This window comes from Oncorhynchus mykiss, chromosome 21 (assembly GCF_057628025.1).
Source record: "Oncorhynchus mykiss isolate SJ-2025 chromosome 21, ASM5762802v1, whole genome shotgun sequence".
Taxonomy (NCBI): Eukaryota; Metazoa; Chordata; class Actinopteri; order Salmoniformes; family Salmonidae; genus Oncorhynchus; species Oncorhynchus mykiss.
Window position 1 is genome coordinate 40,049,894 of NC_143042.1, and position 16,123 is coordinate 40,066,016.

The window sequence follows — 16,123 nt, forward strand, 5'->3', positions numbered from 1 at the left end:
ATTTCAACGTCATAGATTTTAGGCGGTGATAACTTGTGGAAAAGACACCGACTGGAATGCGGTTTTAACCAATCAGCATCCATGATTAGACCCACCTGTTGTTTAAAATATAGTAATACAGGATATTGGTATTGAGTGCAGCCAGGTCACCCTTGATACAAGTCAGTATTCGATGTCTCTCCATGTCTGAGGACGTCTGGACATGACGTGGAAACCGGCCACTAGGGGCAACATTGAGCGCTGTTACCTTCAAGTAGACCTTGAACCTCTGGTTCCAAAGGTTGCATGTTCGAATCCAGCAATATAAACTTGTTTTTGAGAGTTTTGTTCTCAGCCTATCTCAAACTTTAACCCTTACCTTAACCATTCGGAGTTAATACCCAACCTTAAAATCTCGGAGTTAATGCCTAAACTTAACCCTAACCTTAAAAATGTGTAGTTAAGTAACCTTAAACACATAGGAATTTGACGTTGGAACAACTTAGAAATTTTACATTTGAAAAACACGGATGAATGTCTAATTCTGACATGAGACTGTGAGAGCTAGTTAGACCCAGGCTTCCACTGAATCTGACCACCAAGGTCTGTTGAGGACAACCATGTATGCCAGGTTACCAGTTAGCCATGCAGGATAACCTAGTAATTAGAACACTTTGCCAGTATTGAGAGAGTGTGTGTGTATGTGTGCTTGTGCATGCGCTTGAGTGTGTGTGACCACTTAATCTCCCCCCGCCCCTCAAACCCTCAATCGGTTTCTATTGAATTTAGTGATAACAATGCCCAGTCCCAGTCCAGAGAGTGTACTTCAAATCAGAATCAATGAGTTAGCCAAATATCTAAATATTCTGAAATAACTTTTTATTTTTTAGAAGGATAAGCTTGAAATGGGTATGGTCTAATTGACTTGACAACCAAAAACACATATCTAAGCTTTCTTAATGAATCCGAAAATCAATAGTTATTTCTGGCTGTTTGTCAAAGTTAGCTGGCTAACTCCATTGATGCTGCTTTGTAGTATACCCCTGTGATGTCTTCAAAAAATTAAACCTAAGGTTCCCGCTCGCCCCACCAAACACTCCATTCAGTAGAATACTAAGCACAACAGGCCTGCGCTTGGCCGCTAGCCAATCCCTAAACATCCTTGTCCCTTCCCAAAAGGAAATGTTGTTTTTGCATTCTGAGGAATGAGCGTAAAAGCGTATATTTAAATCGTTGTTTCACATCACTTATTGTCAGTGGTGTAAAGTACTTAAGTAAAAATACTTTAAAGTACAACTTAAGTAGTTTTTTTGTGGCATCCTTACTTCACTATTTATATTTTTACTTCACCACATATTTTACTTTTACTTCGCTACATTTCTAAAGAAAATAATGTAATTTTGAAACCATATATTTTCCCTGACACCCAAAAGTACTTGGTATATTTTGAATGCTTAGCAGGACAGGGAAATTGTCCAATTTACGCACTTATCTAGAGAACACCCATGGTCACCCCTACTGCCGCTGATCTGGCAGACTCACTAAACACACATGCTTAGTTTGTGTTGGAGTGTGCCCCTGGCTATCCATAATAAAACATTTTAAAAGTGGTGTTTTTTTATGTAAGGAATTTGAAATGATTTATACTTTTACTTTTGATACTTAAGTACTAGACTTTTACTCAAGTAGTATTTTACTGGGTGACTTTCACTTTTTCTTTTGTCATTTTCTATTGGGGTATCTTAACTTTTACTCAAGTATGACAATTGGGTACTTTTTCCACCACTGCTTATTGTGATATTTTTACTTTAGGCCAATTGGTCAAAGTTGATCGGAGACATTCAAATGCACCCCCATAAACTCAACAACACAACACTGCGTCCAAGATGGCCGCCTTTGACGGGTCGTTAGTGTAAGTTATGGGAAACTGTTATGGGAAACTACTTCCTCAGGATGTCGCTATGCTATATGCACCCTGCCTGTGTTGCACTGCATTATAGGCCTACTGTACGTGCCTATATCAGAGGCAGGCCCATTGAAATGTTTACTTATAGGAATAACAAGTGGCCTCTGTTGTTTTGTTAACTGACAACAACATTTTTATGGGCCAATGTAGGGTGATATATTGGACAGGAACTGGGTTGTATATTGTGGCTTACTGTAAATGCAGGTGTGAATGGCTGTTAAATATTTATTGAGCACATTGCAGAAAAAACTGTAGCCCTAGAGCTATCTTCATAGTTCCTTGTTGAGAAGTACTTTTCATCAGTACATATAATGTAGTTGCGAAAGTTCAATCAGTAAGGCTGGTCTGAATGGATCATCACTTCATCTTGGAAACTCTATAATTCATATTGCATCTATCTCACCTATCAGCATAGCAGGTATTTATGTAGTATAGTCTATAACATTACCTCATCTGTAAAGCTGCTATTTATAGGGTAGTGTTTTATAATGTTCCCTCATTAGCATAACAGGTATTTATATGGTAGCTGTTATGTTACCGCATCAGCATGGCAGGTATTTACAGTGTATGGTAGCTGTTATGTTACCACATCAGCATAGCAGGTATTTATATGGTAATGATTATAACGTTACCTCATAAGCATAGCAGGTATCCATTGTAGTGTTTATAAAAGGTAGCACATAAGCATAGCAGGTATCCATTGTAGTGTTTATTAAAGGTACCTCATAAGCATAGCAGGTATTGATATGGGAGTGTCCATGTTACCCCATCAGCAAAGCAGGTGTTTTTATGGTAATGTTAATAATGTTACTTAATCAGGATAGCGTCACGTCTCTTCTCCTCTTTACCATTAGCAAGTGTGCGGAATGTCATTCACGTATTAACTTCAGCCAATGAGCATGTCACACGAAGGCAAGTCTGCCATACTTGCTGATGAACCTATGGGAGCACTCGTGCAATAATCACTTCCCTTTCTGTCAACTAATGAGCATAAATCTAGGGAGTATTTATGTCAACTCACCCCTTGTCTGTCACTTGATGTTTTACAGTAACAGTCTTCCAATGACCTTCCACATCCCCACCACCACCAGCATAATAACCTGAAAGCCCGTCACTGGAACCCCGTTCTCCAAGTGGGGGGTTTCGAGGCCAGCATAGAGCAACCTGTCATCAGCTTCTGGCTCTGAGGAGCATTGCTCAGAGACGAGGCCAACCCCAAACTATTCAATAAAATTCCATATTGTATTCTGTCTCTGTTGTCATTCAGTTAAGCCTGTACTCGATTGAACTCTATACACATTCATCAATATTTTCTTATATGGACCTATTTATTATCCGCATAAATTCTGACAACACAATGTAGCCTAGATATGTAAAATAAACTATATAAGCCAGGGGTGGGCAAGCTATGGTCCGCAGGAGGTTTGGGAAAATGATTATTTTGGGTTAAAAAACACTCCATGCCATTTTTTTTATTTCTAAAACTAAATAGAAAGTATGTAGAAACGATAATGTGCCTTCGGAAAGTTTTCATACCCCCTGACTTTTTCCACATTTTGTTATGTTACAGCCTTATTCTAAAATGGAATTTAAAAAAAATCCTCAGCAATCTACACACAATACCCAATAATGACAAAGCAAAAATAGTTTTTTTAGACATTTTTGCAAATGTATTAAAAATTAAAAACAGAAATACCTTATTTACATAAGTATTCAGACCATTTGCTATGAAACTCGAAATTGAGCTCAGGTGCATCCTGTTTCCATTGATCATCCTTGAAATGTTTCTACAACTTGATGGGAGTCCACCTGTGGTAAATTAAATTGATTGGATTTGGAAAGGCACACACCTGTCTATATAAGTCCCACAGTTGACAGTGCATGTCAGAGCAAAAACCAAGCCATGAGGTCAAAGGAATTGTCTCGAGGCACAGATCTGGGGAAGGGTACCAAAAACATTCTGCCACATTGAAGGTCAGTGAATGCCATCTAAAATATATTTTCATATGTTGAACACTTTTTTTGGTTTCTTCATGATTCCATATGTGCTATTTCATAGTTTTGATGTCTTTACTATTGTTCTACAATGTAGAAAATAGTAAAAATAAAGAAAAACACTTGAATGACTAGGTGTGTCCAAGCTTTTGATTGGTACTGTATGTAAATGTGATATTTCAGTTTTTAATTTTTAATAAATTAGCAAAAATTTGTAAAAACCTGTTTTAGCTTTGTCATTATGGAGGATTATGTGTAGATTGATGAGGAAAACATTCAATTTAATACATTTGATTGATTATGACAAACAAATATGTCCAAAAATTCTGTGCATGCCTCTATTGAATTTTGAAATCCCGACGTGGCCCTTGAGCCAAAAGTTTTGCCCATCCCTGATGTAGGCCGACTACAAACGTAAACTTTGTACCGAGGTCTATTGGGAAACACCTGAACCAGTGCACGTTTACAAGAAAAAGTAGGCTACACCAATTGACAAAGTTGTGCCTCTTGTTTCAATGGCAACAAATTAATGTCCGTTATCTGTAAACACCTTTTACTTTGAGAGAGGCCTAGGGCAAGGCAATAGGGGCAACACAAGCTTTTGCTGAATAGGTAATTCTGGGAAGTAAGCCTGAAAATCTACGCCTATTTAATGTCTGTGGATAAATTATCTGATTTACCAGAACAGGTTGCACTGGGTTATTGTTTAATTTTCTCTCTAAACGTCCATTGTGTCAGACAGAGACTGACTGACCTGACCTGACCTTCTTGAGTCACATGTCCAACAGTTATCAGTAGGCGTGAGCCGCGAAGGCGAGCTGAATACACATTGTTCGTTGCCTCTCGCCCTATAGTGGGCTGCCTACTGGAGTGACACGACAACCACACATTTCCTAATATGGTTTGCAGATGAGAGTTTAAAGTCTGTGGCGGAGAATGACTGAGTGAGATGGTGTCTCCTTTTTTTCTTCTCTGCTTTTCTTTCTCTTTCTCTTGCGGCAGGGTTAAGTCAGCGCACATGATGATCTAATTTCCTATTTTATCCCGGATCACCAGACAAAGTAGTGACTGATTGTTTTAAGAGGAGGAATTCCGTTTGAAAATAACTGAATTCCTCCTCTCCTATCATTTGAGGAGGGGGCTGTAGAAATCCCTTTATTTAAAAAATATTTTTACTTCATGACCTAGCCTACTGTGCTGTCCTAATCTGCCCTGAACAAGTCAACATCTATTAATTAACATACCAAATAAACTATTACATTTCTCATAAATCTATGGTAGCCAAATTCTGGTCACAAATGTTACTGCAGCACAAGCACTGAGAGTTGTAACAACCAGTGAAGGATACAGTGCATTCGGAAAGTATTCAGACCCCTTGACTTTTTTGAAAAACATTTTTTTTCTAAAACACAATTTTTTGCTTTGTCATTATGGGGAATTGTGTGTAGATTGATGAAGGAACAAAACGATGTAATCAATTTTAGAATAAGGCTGCAACGTAACAACATTTGGAAACAAATTTATTACCAAACATCAGAAACACCTTCCTAATATTGACTCCAATGCTTCCCACGGTTGTCAAGTTGGCTGGATGTCCTTTCGGTGGTGAACCACCCTCTGAATGGTACACATAAACAATACATGTCTTAATTGTCTCAAGGCTTAAAAATCATTCTAGAACTTATTTCCTCCCGTTCATCTACACTGATTGAAGTGAATTTAACAAGTGTCATCAATAAGGGATCATGGCTTTCACCTGGTCAGTCTATGTCATGGAAAGAGCAGGTGTTCCTAATGTTTTGTACACTCAGTGTATATATGAGAGGGAGGGAGGGAGAGAGAGAGAGGGGGGCGCTCTTTACATTACAAAGAGTAAAATATGTGTAGTAAGAGCTCTCTTCAATATCAGATGTGCATTCCTTCTTCTTACGTGAGTGAGTGAGTGAGTGAGTGAGAGATTTAACAGGAGGAATCATAATGTACTTTTAATGCATTCCCTTGTGGCCTTTCATTCCTATGGGGAAAAACCGCCAGCCTACATAGATTAACACTAGAAGGCGTCTACCCACTAGAGTAGTTCCCTTATCACAATAGTCCTATATTCCCCACATTGGGCTGGGTTGTTGTTCTTTGTGCTCCAGGCCATGTTATCTATCCAGAAGTATGCTTATGCCATGGAAATACTCCTCAGCTCACAGACCAATCACGGGATAGACTTAACAGGAAAGAAGGCAGCTTCCTGTACCGGCTGAAAAGAGCTCCTAAATTATTTGGGAGCCCATCAAGCCAAAACACACCTCAACATGCCAAAATCTTGATGAGATGAGACCAAAATAGAGCTTTTTGGTAAAGCACACCATCTCGTTGTTCACAGAAAACAAAATGAAGCCTTCAGATAAAATAACAACTTCCCTACAGTCAAACATGGAGGAGGTTCAGTGATGTTTTGGGGTTGCTTTGCTGCCTCTGGCACTGGGTTCCTTGAACGTGTGCATGGCATCATGAAATCAGGAGAATACCAAGGTATTTTGGAGTGCAATGTTGGACCCAGTGTCAAAAAGCTGGGTCTCTGTCAAAGGTCCTGGGTCTTCCAGCAGGACAATAACTCCAAACATACTTCAAAAAGTACCCAGGATGGGTTCAATACAAAACATTAGACTGTTCTGAAGTGGCCAGCAATGAGTCCAGATTTAAATCCCATTTAAAACTTGGAGAAATCTGAAAACAGCAGTTGGGAGAAGGCCCCCTTCTAATCTGGGAGAACTGGAGCAGTTTGCAAGAGGAGTGGGCCAAACTACCAGTACAAAGGTGCAGGAAGATATCTCCGTTGTACCGATTCCATGGCACGTGGTTTATGAATTGACACACAAAATGACACCAGATTCAAAACTTAGAATTTTTCAATTGAAATTATTAGACAAAATGATTGCAGCTAATGGAATGTTATATATATGGGGGATACAATCTTCCCAGCTCTGAAGATTTTGCTGCGAGGAGGCAGAGTCATTAGATCATTTATTTTGGTACTGTCCATATGTAGCTCGTTTTTGTTCACAGGTCCAGGAAAGGCTGAAGAATCGCAACATTTACCTGGAGCTAACGCTGCAGATATCAATACTGGGTGATTTGAAAAGTCATAGTCAATCGATCAATAATATAAATCATTTTACAATCTGTAGAAACTATGAGAATAGAAAGGTTCAGTACTTTTGTGAAGCATCACAGCACAGTTTAAAAATATATGGCAAATAGAAATCCAATATGTGTAACGGGGTGAGTAACTGGTTGCCGGGAAGTCAGGCGCCGGAGAGCAGAAACGGGTGATAACAGGAGAACTTTAATATACACCCTGGCCCAACGGGATAGGCGAGGCAGCACAAAGCACAACCACGGTAACATGAAGCAGATTAAACAAAACAAACAAACCTAGGTTTGAAATGGGAGCCGCTACCTGACCAAAACCCCGGATAAACCTCCGGTAGTAATTGGCAAACCCTAAAAAACGCTGCACCTACTTTACAGTGGTAGGAGTCGGCCAATTACCCACGGCTGAAATGCGGTCACTCTCCATCTCCACCCCTGAGGTGGAAATGCGGTATCCTAGGAAGGAGAAGGACTGTTGGAAGAACAGGCATTTCTCAGCCTTGACATACAGGTCATGCTCCAACAGTCGACCAAGCACCTTGTGCACCAAGGACACATGCTCGGCGCGTGCAGCGGAGTATATCAGAATGTCGTCAATATACACCACTACACCCTGCCCGTGCAGGTCTCTGAAAATCTTGTCCACAAAGGCTTGGAAGATTGACAGAGCATTCATGAACCCGTACGGCATGACGAGGTACTCGTAATGCCCTGAGGTGGTACTGAACACTGTCTTCCACTCGTCTCCCTCCTGGATACGCAGCAGGTTGTAAGCGCTCCTGAGATCTAGTTTAGTGAAGAAGCGCGCCCCGTGCATTGACTCAATCGCTGTGGCTATGAGAGGTAGCGGGTAACTGTACTTCACAGTGATCTGGTTAAGGGCTCGATAGTCAATACACGGGCGCAGACCTCCCTCCTTCTTCTTCACAAAACAAAACTCGAAGAGGCGGGTGAAGTGGAGGACCGAATGTACCCCTGACGCAGAGATTCGGAGACATATGTCTCCATAGCCGCCGTCTCCGCCTGTGACAGGGGATACACGTGACTCCTGGGAAGTGTGGCGTGTACCTGAGGGTTTATCGCACAATCCCCCCCCGATGATGGGGTGGTAATTGAGTCGCCTTCTTCATAGAGAAGGTGAGGCCAAATCGGAATATTCGGGGGGAATGCGCACGGTGGAGACCTGGTCTGGACTTTCCACCATAGTGGAGACTCCAGGGCTTTCCCCGAGAGGCACGAGATGAGGGCGGACACCCTCTCACGTCCCGAAGGAGACGGGTGGACAGTCCCCAGATACAGGTCCAGCTGCAGCAGGAACCCCTGGCAGCGTGCCGCCGTCCCATCAAACTCCCCGTGAAGGGAGAAACGAATCCCCCTGGGACTGGGTGCAGGGGAGGCGAGTAGTGGAGACCCCTGTTGTGCTGGTGGGGCTGCTGGAGGGACTCCCTGTCTCTCCCAGCGGTCCGTAGTCTGGATGACGCGGTCCATGACCGCGCCGAGATGGTGAAGCATTGCCGCATGCTCCCGGACGTGCTCCGCTACCCCCACAATGGTACCCGCTTCTGCTGACTCCATTAATTGTGTGGAATTCTGTAACGGGGTGAGTAACTGGTTGCCGGGAAGTCAGGCGTAGGAGAGCAGAGATGGGTGATAACAGGAGAACTTTAATATACACCCTGGCCCAAAGGCACAGGCAAGGCAGCACAAAGCACAACCACGGTAACATTAACCGGATTAAACAAAACAAACAAACCTAGGTTTGAAACAAACCTAGCGCAAGCCAGCCTGTAGCGTAACACCCTGCACAAAGAACAATTCCATACACAGACATCGGGGAAACAGAGGGTAATATACATTTAGTCTGATGAGGGAATGTGAACCAGGTGTGCGGGAAAACAAGACAAAACAAATGGAAAATGAAAGGTGGAGTGTCGATGGCTAGAAGACCGGTGACGTCGACCGCTGAACGCAGCCCGAACAAGGAGAGGGACCGACTTCGGCGGAAGTAGTGACAATGTGGATGGTGTTAAGAGATAGATGGGAGGGGTTGAATGGAACTGAAGGGTGGGTCTAATAACGACAAGATAACAAATGTAAAACATACGGGTCTGTAAAATGTATATAGGTTCAGAACTTTTGTGAAATAGCAAATATATGGCAAAAATATATGGCAATTGGAAATGGTGGATTGGACATTATGCAGACAATTACCTTGATGGAAGCAACAATCTATCTGCAATATTAAAGTTGATCCACCCCCAAAATCAATAAAAAATACAAGGAGTCGCTAGAATGCAATGAGCCAAATAAAGCCTCTCCCTTGGTCAAACCCTCCCCTAACCCAGACAACGCTGGGCCAATTGTGGCCGATTGTGATACAGCCCAGAAGTGACGCCTCTAGCACCGTGATGCAGTGCCTTAGACTGCTGCGCCACTCGGGAGGCCCTTCTGTTTATTTTCTGATTTAAATGGATGTAATAAGTTCAGAAAAAAACATTTTAAAAGGTTCTGTAATATTAGCAGTAAAATCAAGTTGTGGGAACCAAATACTTGGGTAAATGTAAACTCATTTTAAGGGAAAATTGTAAGTTACTTGAAAAAAAGTGCTAGGGTGCCAATATCTTTGGCCACAATTGTACTTGGCTCCAGGACTAGGAAAGCAGTTACAGCTCTTAGTAGTCTACATTAGTAACCCCATCCACCAGATGTCCCGCTTGGAACAGTGCCCAAAATAAGTTAGTTTTATTAACCAGGGTCTGCGTAATGTGTACCTTGATAATGTGTGCTGTACACCTATTAAGTGGAATTGGCAAAGTGAAGAATAAAACCTTCAAATAAAAAAACTACCTAAAAATGTTTTGCACGTTGACGTTCAACACTTTGAAGCAGGAAGCCCTAATGTTACCTAATGTTGTATAATGGTTGGTTAGTTGTTAACACTTGGCACAGAAGTCAATGCAGGGTTGGGGAGTAACTGATTACATTGAATCGGTTACATGTAATCTGATAACAAAACTGTAACGTAATAAGCAAAAATATTGTAATCAGATTACATATACTTTAGAAAAACTAAAGGAACCTTTTTAAATTCAGAAAGGATGCTTGTGGAAAAAAAAAAACATTATGACAACTTTCTGTTTTGTCAATGACATTTAATTCAGCAATGAAAAACAGTGCAAGTTTAAGTTTGTTGCACCTGAGCCAGTCTGACCACAAGTCAGAGACCACTATGATAACACACCACATGTATTTGTTGGATTATTTTTGTCTTCTCCTAATGACTCTTAAGGAGAAGGAGGAAAGTAATCAGATTAAATTACCGAGTTCGGATATTCCAAAAGTTACGTAACTGCTAAACATGTTGGAAAGGTCACTAATAACTAATTGATTACATTTAGAAAGTAACCTACCCAACCCTGCATTTATGAAACAATGGATAATGTCATGTATTGATCTATAGCAGGTGTATTCAACTGTTACCCTACCAGGTACTTTTTTTAAAGATCTACAAACTTCAGGACAATAAATATAAATATTTGATTACACATGTATTACAATAGGCAATATACGTTTATTATTCCTTCTTTACATGTGAAATAAGGGTATGCAATAAAATGAAAGATGCTGTTTTTGTGCATATAACCCTTGCCTTGATCTCCATACTTTTTCTGGTACTTTTTCTGCAATCCTGTATGGGTCTGACATGACGCATTATGAGTAGGCCTAACAGTAGCCCACTGAAAGCTCCCCTTTTTCTTTTTCTCTCTGACTTTCTCCCTGACTTTCTCTCTCATTGTTCACACTCATATTCTTTACAATGTTTCCATATCTAAACGCATGAGTTCCAGTGCTGGAAAAAGTACACAATTTTCAAGTAAAAGTGAGTCACCGAGTAAAATACTACTTGAATAAAAGTCTAAAAGTATTTGGTTTTAAATGTACTTAAGTATCAATAATTTAAAATGTCTTATATTAAGCAAACCAGACATATGATTTTCTTTATAAAAAAAAAAAATGTATGGATAGCCAGGGGCACAGTTCAACACTCAAGACATAATTTAAGAAAGCATTTGTGTTTAGTGAGTCACAAGATCAGAGGCAGTAGGGAGGACCAGGGATGTTCTCTTGATAAGTGTATGAATTAGACCATTTTCCTGTCCTGCTAAGCATTCAAAATGTAACCAGTACTTTTGGATGTCATGGAAAATGTAAGGAGTAAAAAGTACATTATTTCTTTAGGAATGTAGATGATTAAAAGTATAAATTGTACAAAACATGAATAGTAAAGTAAAGTGCAGATACCCAAAAACACTACTTAGTACATTAACGTATTTTTACTTAAATACTTTACACAACTGTTGAATTCTCTAGTGAGTCTTTTAAAAACCTTCCAGGTTTTCGCGCGCGCGTCATCAGCAGGGCCCAAAGAGGCTGATGAGAACAGTGGCAAGCTCTGCCTTTGCCTACGTCAAATGAAAGAAAGAGCCGTTAGTCCGTCTAGAACGAAACCTCACTCCCTGGCTTGAATGTAAGTGTTATTTTAGACACAAGTCACCATTTTTCAAGGGTAGAGTCTTGTAATGACGGCATCGAAGCTCGTGCGCCCCCTCCTTCCCGTTTCCTCCCCACCCTGTCTGTACCTACTCAATGCCCTGTACTGTGAAAACCCCTCTGTGTCAAATCTATTTTTACACCCAACCACTACCCCTTTTCTATTTTTAGGGATAAAATCTCAGACTAGGCGTAACATACTAAATGTAAATCCAGGACACTGAATATTAGTATGAAATGTTACGTTTGGTATTTTTACATAAGACAGAAGGTTACCTGAGGCAAAAATGAAAGGAGGGTGGTTAGACGGGGTGGATAGTTGGGCTTATAATGCAAATGTCTAGCAACCTAAAGGTTGCACGTTCCAATATCATCATGGGGAAATTTAGCTAATTAGCAACTACTTACTACTTTTTAGCTACTTGGCATGTTAGCTAACCCTTACCCTAACATTAACCCTATTAACCTAACTCCCAACCTAACCTTAACCCCTAACCCCTAGCCTAAATAACTTTAGCCACCTAGCTAACGTTAGCATTAGCCACCTAGCCAACATTAGCCACAACAAATTGTAATTCGTATCATATCATACGAATTGTAATTTGTAACATATCATCTGAAATGGACGATGGACATCCACAAATTAATACATACCAATACGAAATGTAACATTGCATACTAAATGGAGGGAGACAGATTTACATGTACTATTTTGAAATAGTAAAAAAAAAAAAAAAAATCCCTGTACTTTGTCACAGTTATGGGTCTAATATTTAACCAGGTGATGATATGCCAAGTAGAAGTGTTATAAAGTGTTGTTATTTCATAAGCTACAGGTATGGTGCACGAGCCCAAATATAACCACCACAAAACATTGTTGATATATTTTTTATATACATATTTGATACACGTTTTGTGAGAATGACGCTGCAATGAATAGCAGCTGTCTTACAGGCTCCTGACCAATTATGTTATTTTGTGTTTTTTTGCGCTGATCTTAACTTTTTTGGTACATAATGTTTCCGCAATCGTGGACAGGCGGAATTGCAATGCCCTGTTTCACCACAATACAGGCAACTGTTGGAGTTAAGCCTCTGTAGCCGTTCCTGAGGTGACAACCTAGCTCTGCCCCGTTGCGTAGGCACAGTAGAAAACGAGTCACTCGTTCCCAATGATTCCCGAGGGTTGTCCGGTACCTTCAAATCCTCTCAGAAATTCAGGCATCAGGGAATTCTGGGGTTCTTCGGGGGCGAGCGAGCAGCCTTGGACGAACGAGTGGGGCCGAAAACAGACCTCCTCTCCCTCCTGCACTCCCGTACATCGATCCTTATTGTTAAGGCTATGAGGAAGTCAATGTCCAGGGGTAACTCCCGAGTTGCGAGCTCGTCTTTAATCTCCTCAGATAGTCCATGAAGAAAGGTATCAAACAGAGTATCCGGGTTCCAAGTCTACTGCGTAGTCTGCCACACTACGGGGTTATTGACGTAATCGAAGTAGCTTTTGGGCCGCCTCTCTCCCAGACACTGGATAATCTAATACCTTCCTCACCCCTGAAATGAAATCTTCCAAATGAAGGCAAATGGCGGATTGTTGTTCTCAAGCCGCCATAGCCCAGGAGAGCGCCCTACCAGACATTAGCGTTATATGATAGGCTATTCTCAAACGGGATGAAGGCAACAAAGAGGGCTGTAACTCAAAGATGAGGGAGCACTGGGAAAGAAACGCCCGGCAGGTTCCAGGACCCCCAAAATAGAGCTCAGGAGAAAGTAAGCAGGGTTTTCGGGAAGCCGGGGTAGGCTGTACAAAATCACTGTCAGGGGAATTACTGAGTCTGGGAGGTCTCCGTTGTGGCATGCTGCCTGATAGATAGTCCACAGAATTATTCTAGTAACGTCTTGAAACCCTGGTCATGATGTACCCAACAGCGTATGGAGACCTTCCATAAGGCTCTGAAGTAACTCTTCATGTTTTTCAATGGGGGCTGGTCCGAGTCTGCTGGGTCAGTCATGGCCAGTTCGTGATAATGGCACAGGGCGAGACCCAGATGCGTACACAGGAGGCAGATGGTTCTAGTCTCTGATATTTATTAAAATACAAGGGACAGGCAGAAGTTCATTAACCAGGTCAGAGTCCGAAAGGTACAGGGGAGCAGGCAGGCTTGAGGTCAGAGCAGGCTGAATGGTGAGGCAGGTGGGCTCAGTTTCAAAGCAGGCAGAACAGGTTGGGACAGGGAGAGCTAGTAAACAGACTTGGAAAAACAGGACCATGGAAAAACACACTGGTATGCTTGACAAGACAAACTGGCAACGGACAAACAGAGAACACAGGTAAAAATACACTGGGGATAATGGGGAAGATGGGCGACACCTGGAGGGGGGTGGCGACAAGCACAAAGACAGGTGAAACAGATCAGGGTGGAGTGGAGGCAAGCACAAAGACAGGTGAAACAGATCAGGGTGTGACAGGTAGGGGTGGTATACAGAAGATAGCTCGATTTGGTAAAAGACCAAGTCCATATTATGGCAAGAACACGTCAAATAAGCAAAGAGAAATGACAGTCCATCATTACTTTAAGACATGAAGGTCAGTGCAGAACATTTCAATAACTTTGAAAGTTTCTTCAAGCACAGTCGCAAAAACTATCAAGCGCTATGATGAAACTGGCTCTCATGAGGACCGCCACAGGAAAGGAAGACCCAGAGTTACCTCTGCTGAAGAGGATAAGTTCATTAGAGTTACCAGCCTCAGACATTACAGCCCAAATAAATGCGTCACAGAGTGCAAGTAACAGACACATCTCAACATCAACTGTTCAGACGAGGCTGCGTGTATCAGGCCTTCATAGTCAAATTTCTGCAAAGAAACCACTACTAAAGGAGACCAATAAAAATAAGAGTCTTGCTTGGGCCAAGAAACACGAGCAATGGACATTAGCAATGGAAATCTGTCCTTGGTTTGATGAGTCCAAATTTGAGATTTTTGTTTCCAACCGACGTGTCTTTGTAAGATTCAGTGTAGGTGAAAGGACGATCTCCACATGTGTGGTTCCCACCGTGAAGCATGGAGGTGCAACGGCTGTTGGTGGAAGAAGGTGAGGACCAAGGTGCAGCGTGGTACGTGTTCATCTTTTTAATTTGAACTGAACAACAAAGAGAATGACCGAAACAGTTCTGTCTGGTGCAGACACAAAAACAGAAAACAACTACCCACAAAAACCCAGTGGGAAAAGGCTACCTAAGTATGGTTCTCAATCAGAGACAACGATAGACAGCTGCCTCTGATTGAGAACCACACCCGGCCAAACAACAAAGTAATATAAGACATAGAAAATGAACATAGAATGCCCACCCTAGTCACACCCGTGACAGGAGGAGTAGGTGTGATAGTGTGTGGGTGCTTTGCTGGGGACACTGTCAGTGATTTATTTAGAATTCAAGGCACAGTTAACCAGCATGGCTACCACAGCAGTATGCAGCGATACACCATCCCATCTGGTTTGCGCTTAGTAGGACTATCATTTGTTTTTCAACAGGACAATGAACCAACACACCTACAGGCTGTATAAAGGCTATTTGACCAAGAAGGAGAGTGATGGACTGCTGTCTCAGATGACCTGGCTTCCACAATCACCCGACTTCAACCCGTTTGGGATGAGTTGGACTGCAGAGTGAAGGAAAAGCAGCCAACAAGTGCTCAGTATATGTGGGAACTCCTTCACGACAATTTGAAATGCATTCCAGGTGAAGCTGGTTGAGAGAATGCCAAGAATGTGTAAAGCTGTCATCAAGGCAAAGGTTGGCTACTTTAAAGAATATAAAATATATTTTGATTTGGGTAACACTTTTTTGGTCACTACATGATTCCACATGTGTTATTTCTTCGTTTTGAGCTCTTCAATATTATTTTACAATTTAGAAAATAGTAAAAATAAAGAACAAAGAATGAGTAGGTGTGTCCAAACTTTTGACTTGTACTGTATATAAGTAAAAAGCCTATAACAATTGAGATGTACAAACTATGGCATAAGTGAATGAGGCGATCTATAATTTCGATTAAGACATTAATGAGCGAGCTAAGACGGACATAGTCAATATAACTATTTATTCAACACTTTTGAAATGTACAGCGACAGAATTCAGAACATGGGCCGTTCTTTGTGTTCTCCCTATACACCAAGTCAGAACTGTAAGATAAATAAAGGGGGTATGTAAGCAGACAATGAAATCTCTTACAATATTCGATGCTGACATTTCTCTAAAACAGGCTATAGGCTACATGTGCACCACAAAGTCAGAACAGTAGGCTAAATTATAAGAGGGATAGGTATCAAATTATTAGGGTGAGGCACATGGGCTACTAACAGCTTACAATACAACATACACTTAGTATTACTTTCTTAGCTACAGTATACATATCTCCTTGGCATATTACATAATTTATGCAACAGCATACAATACATTTTTGGAATTGTTGTTGTTGTGCTGTGCT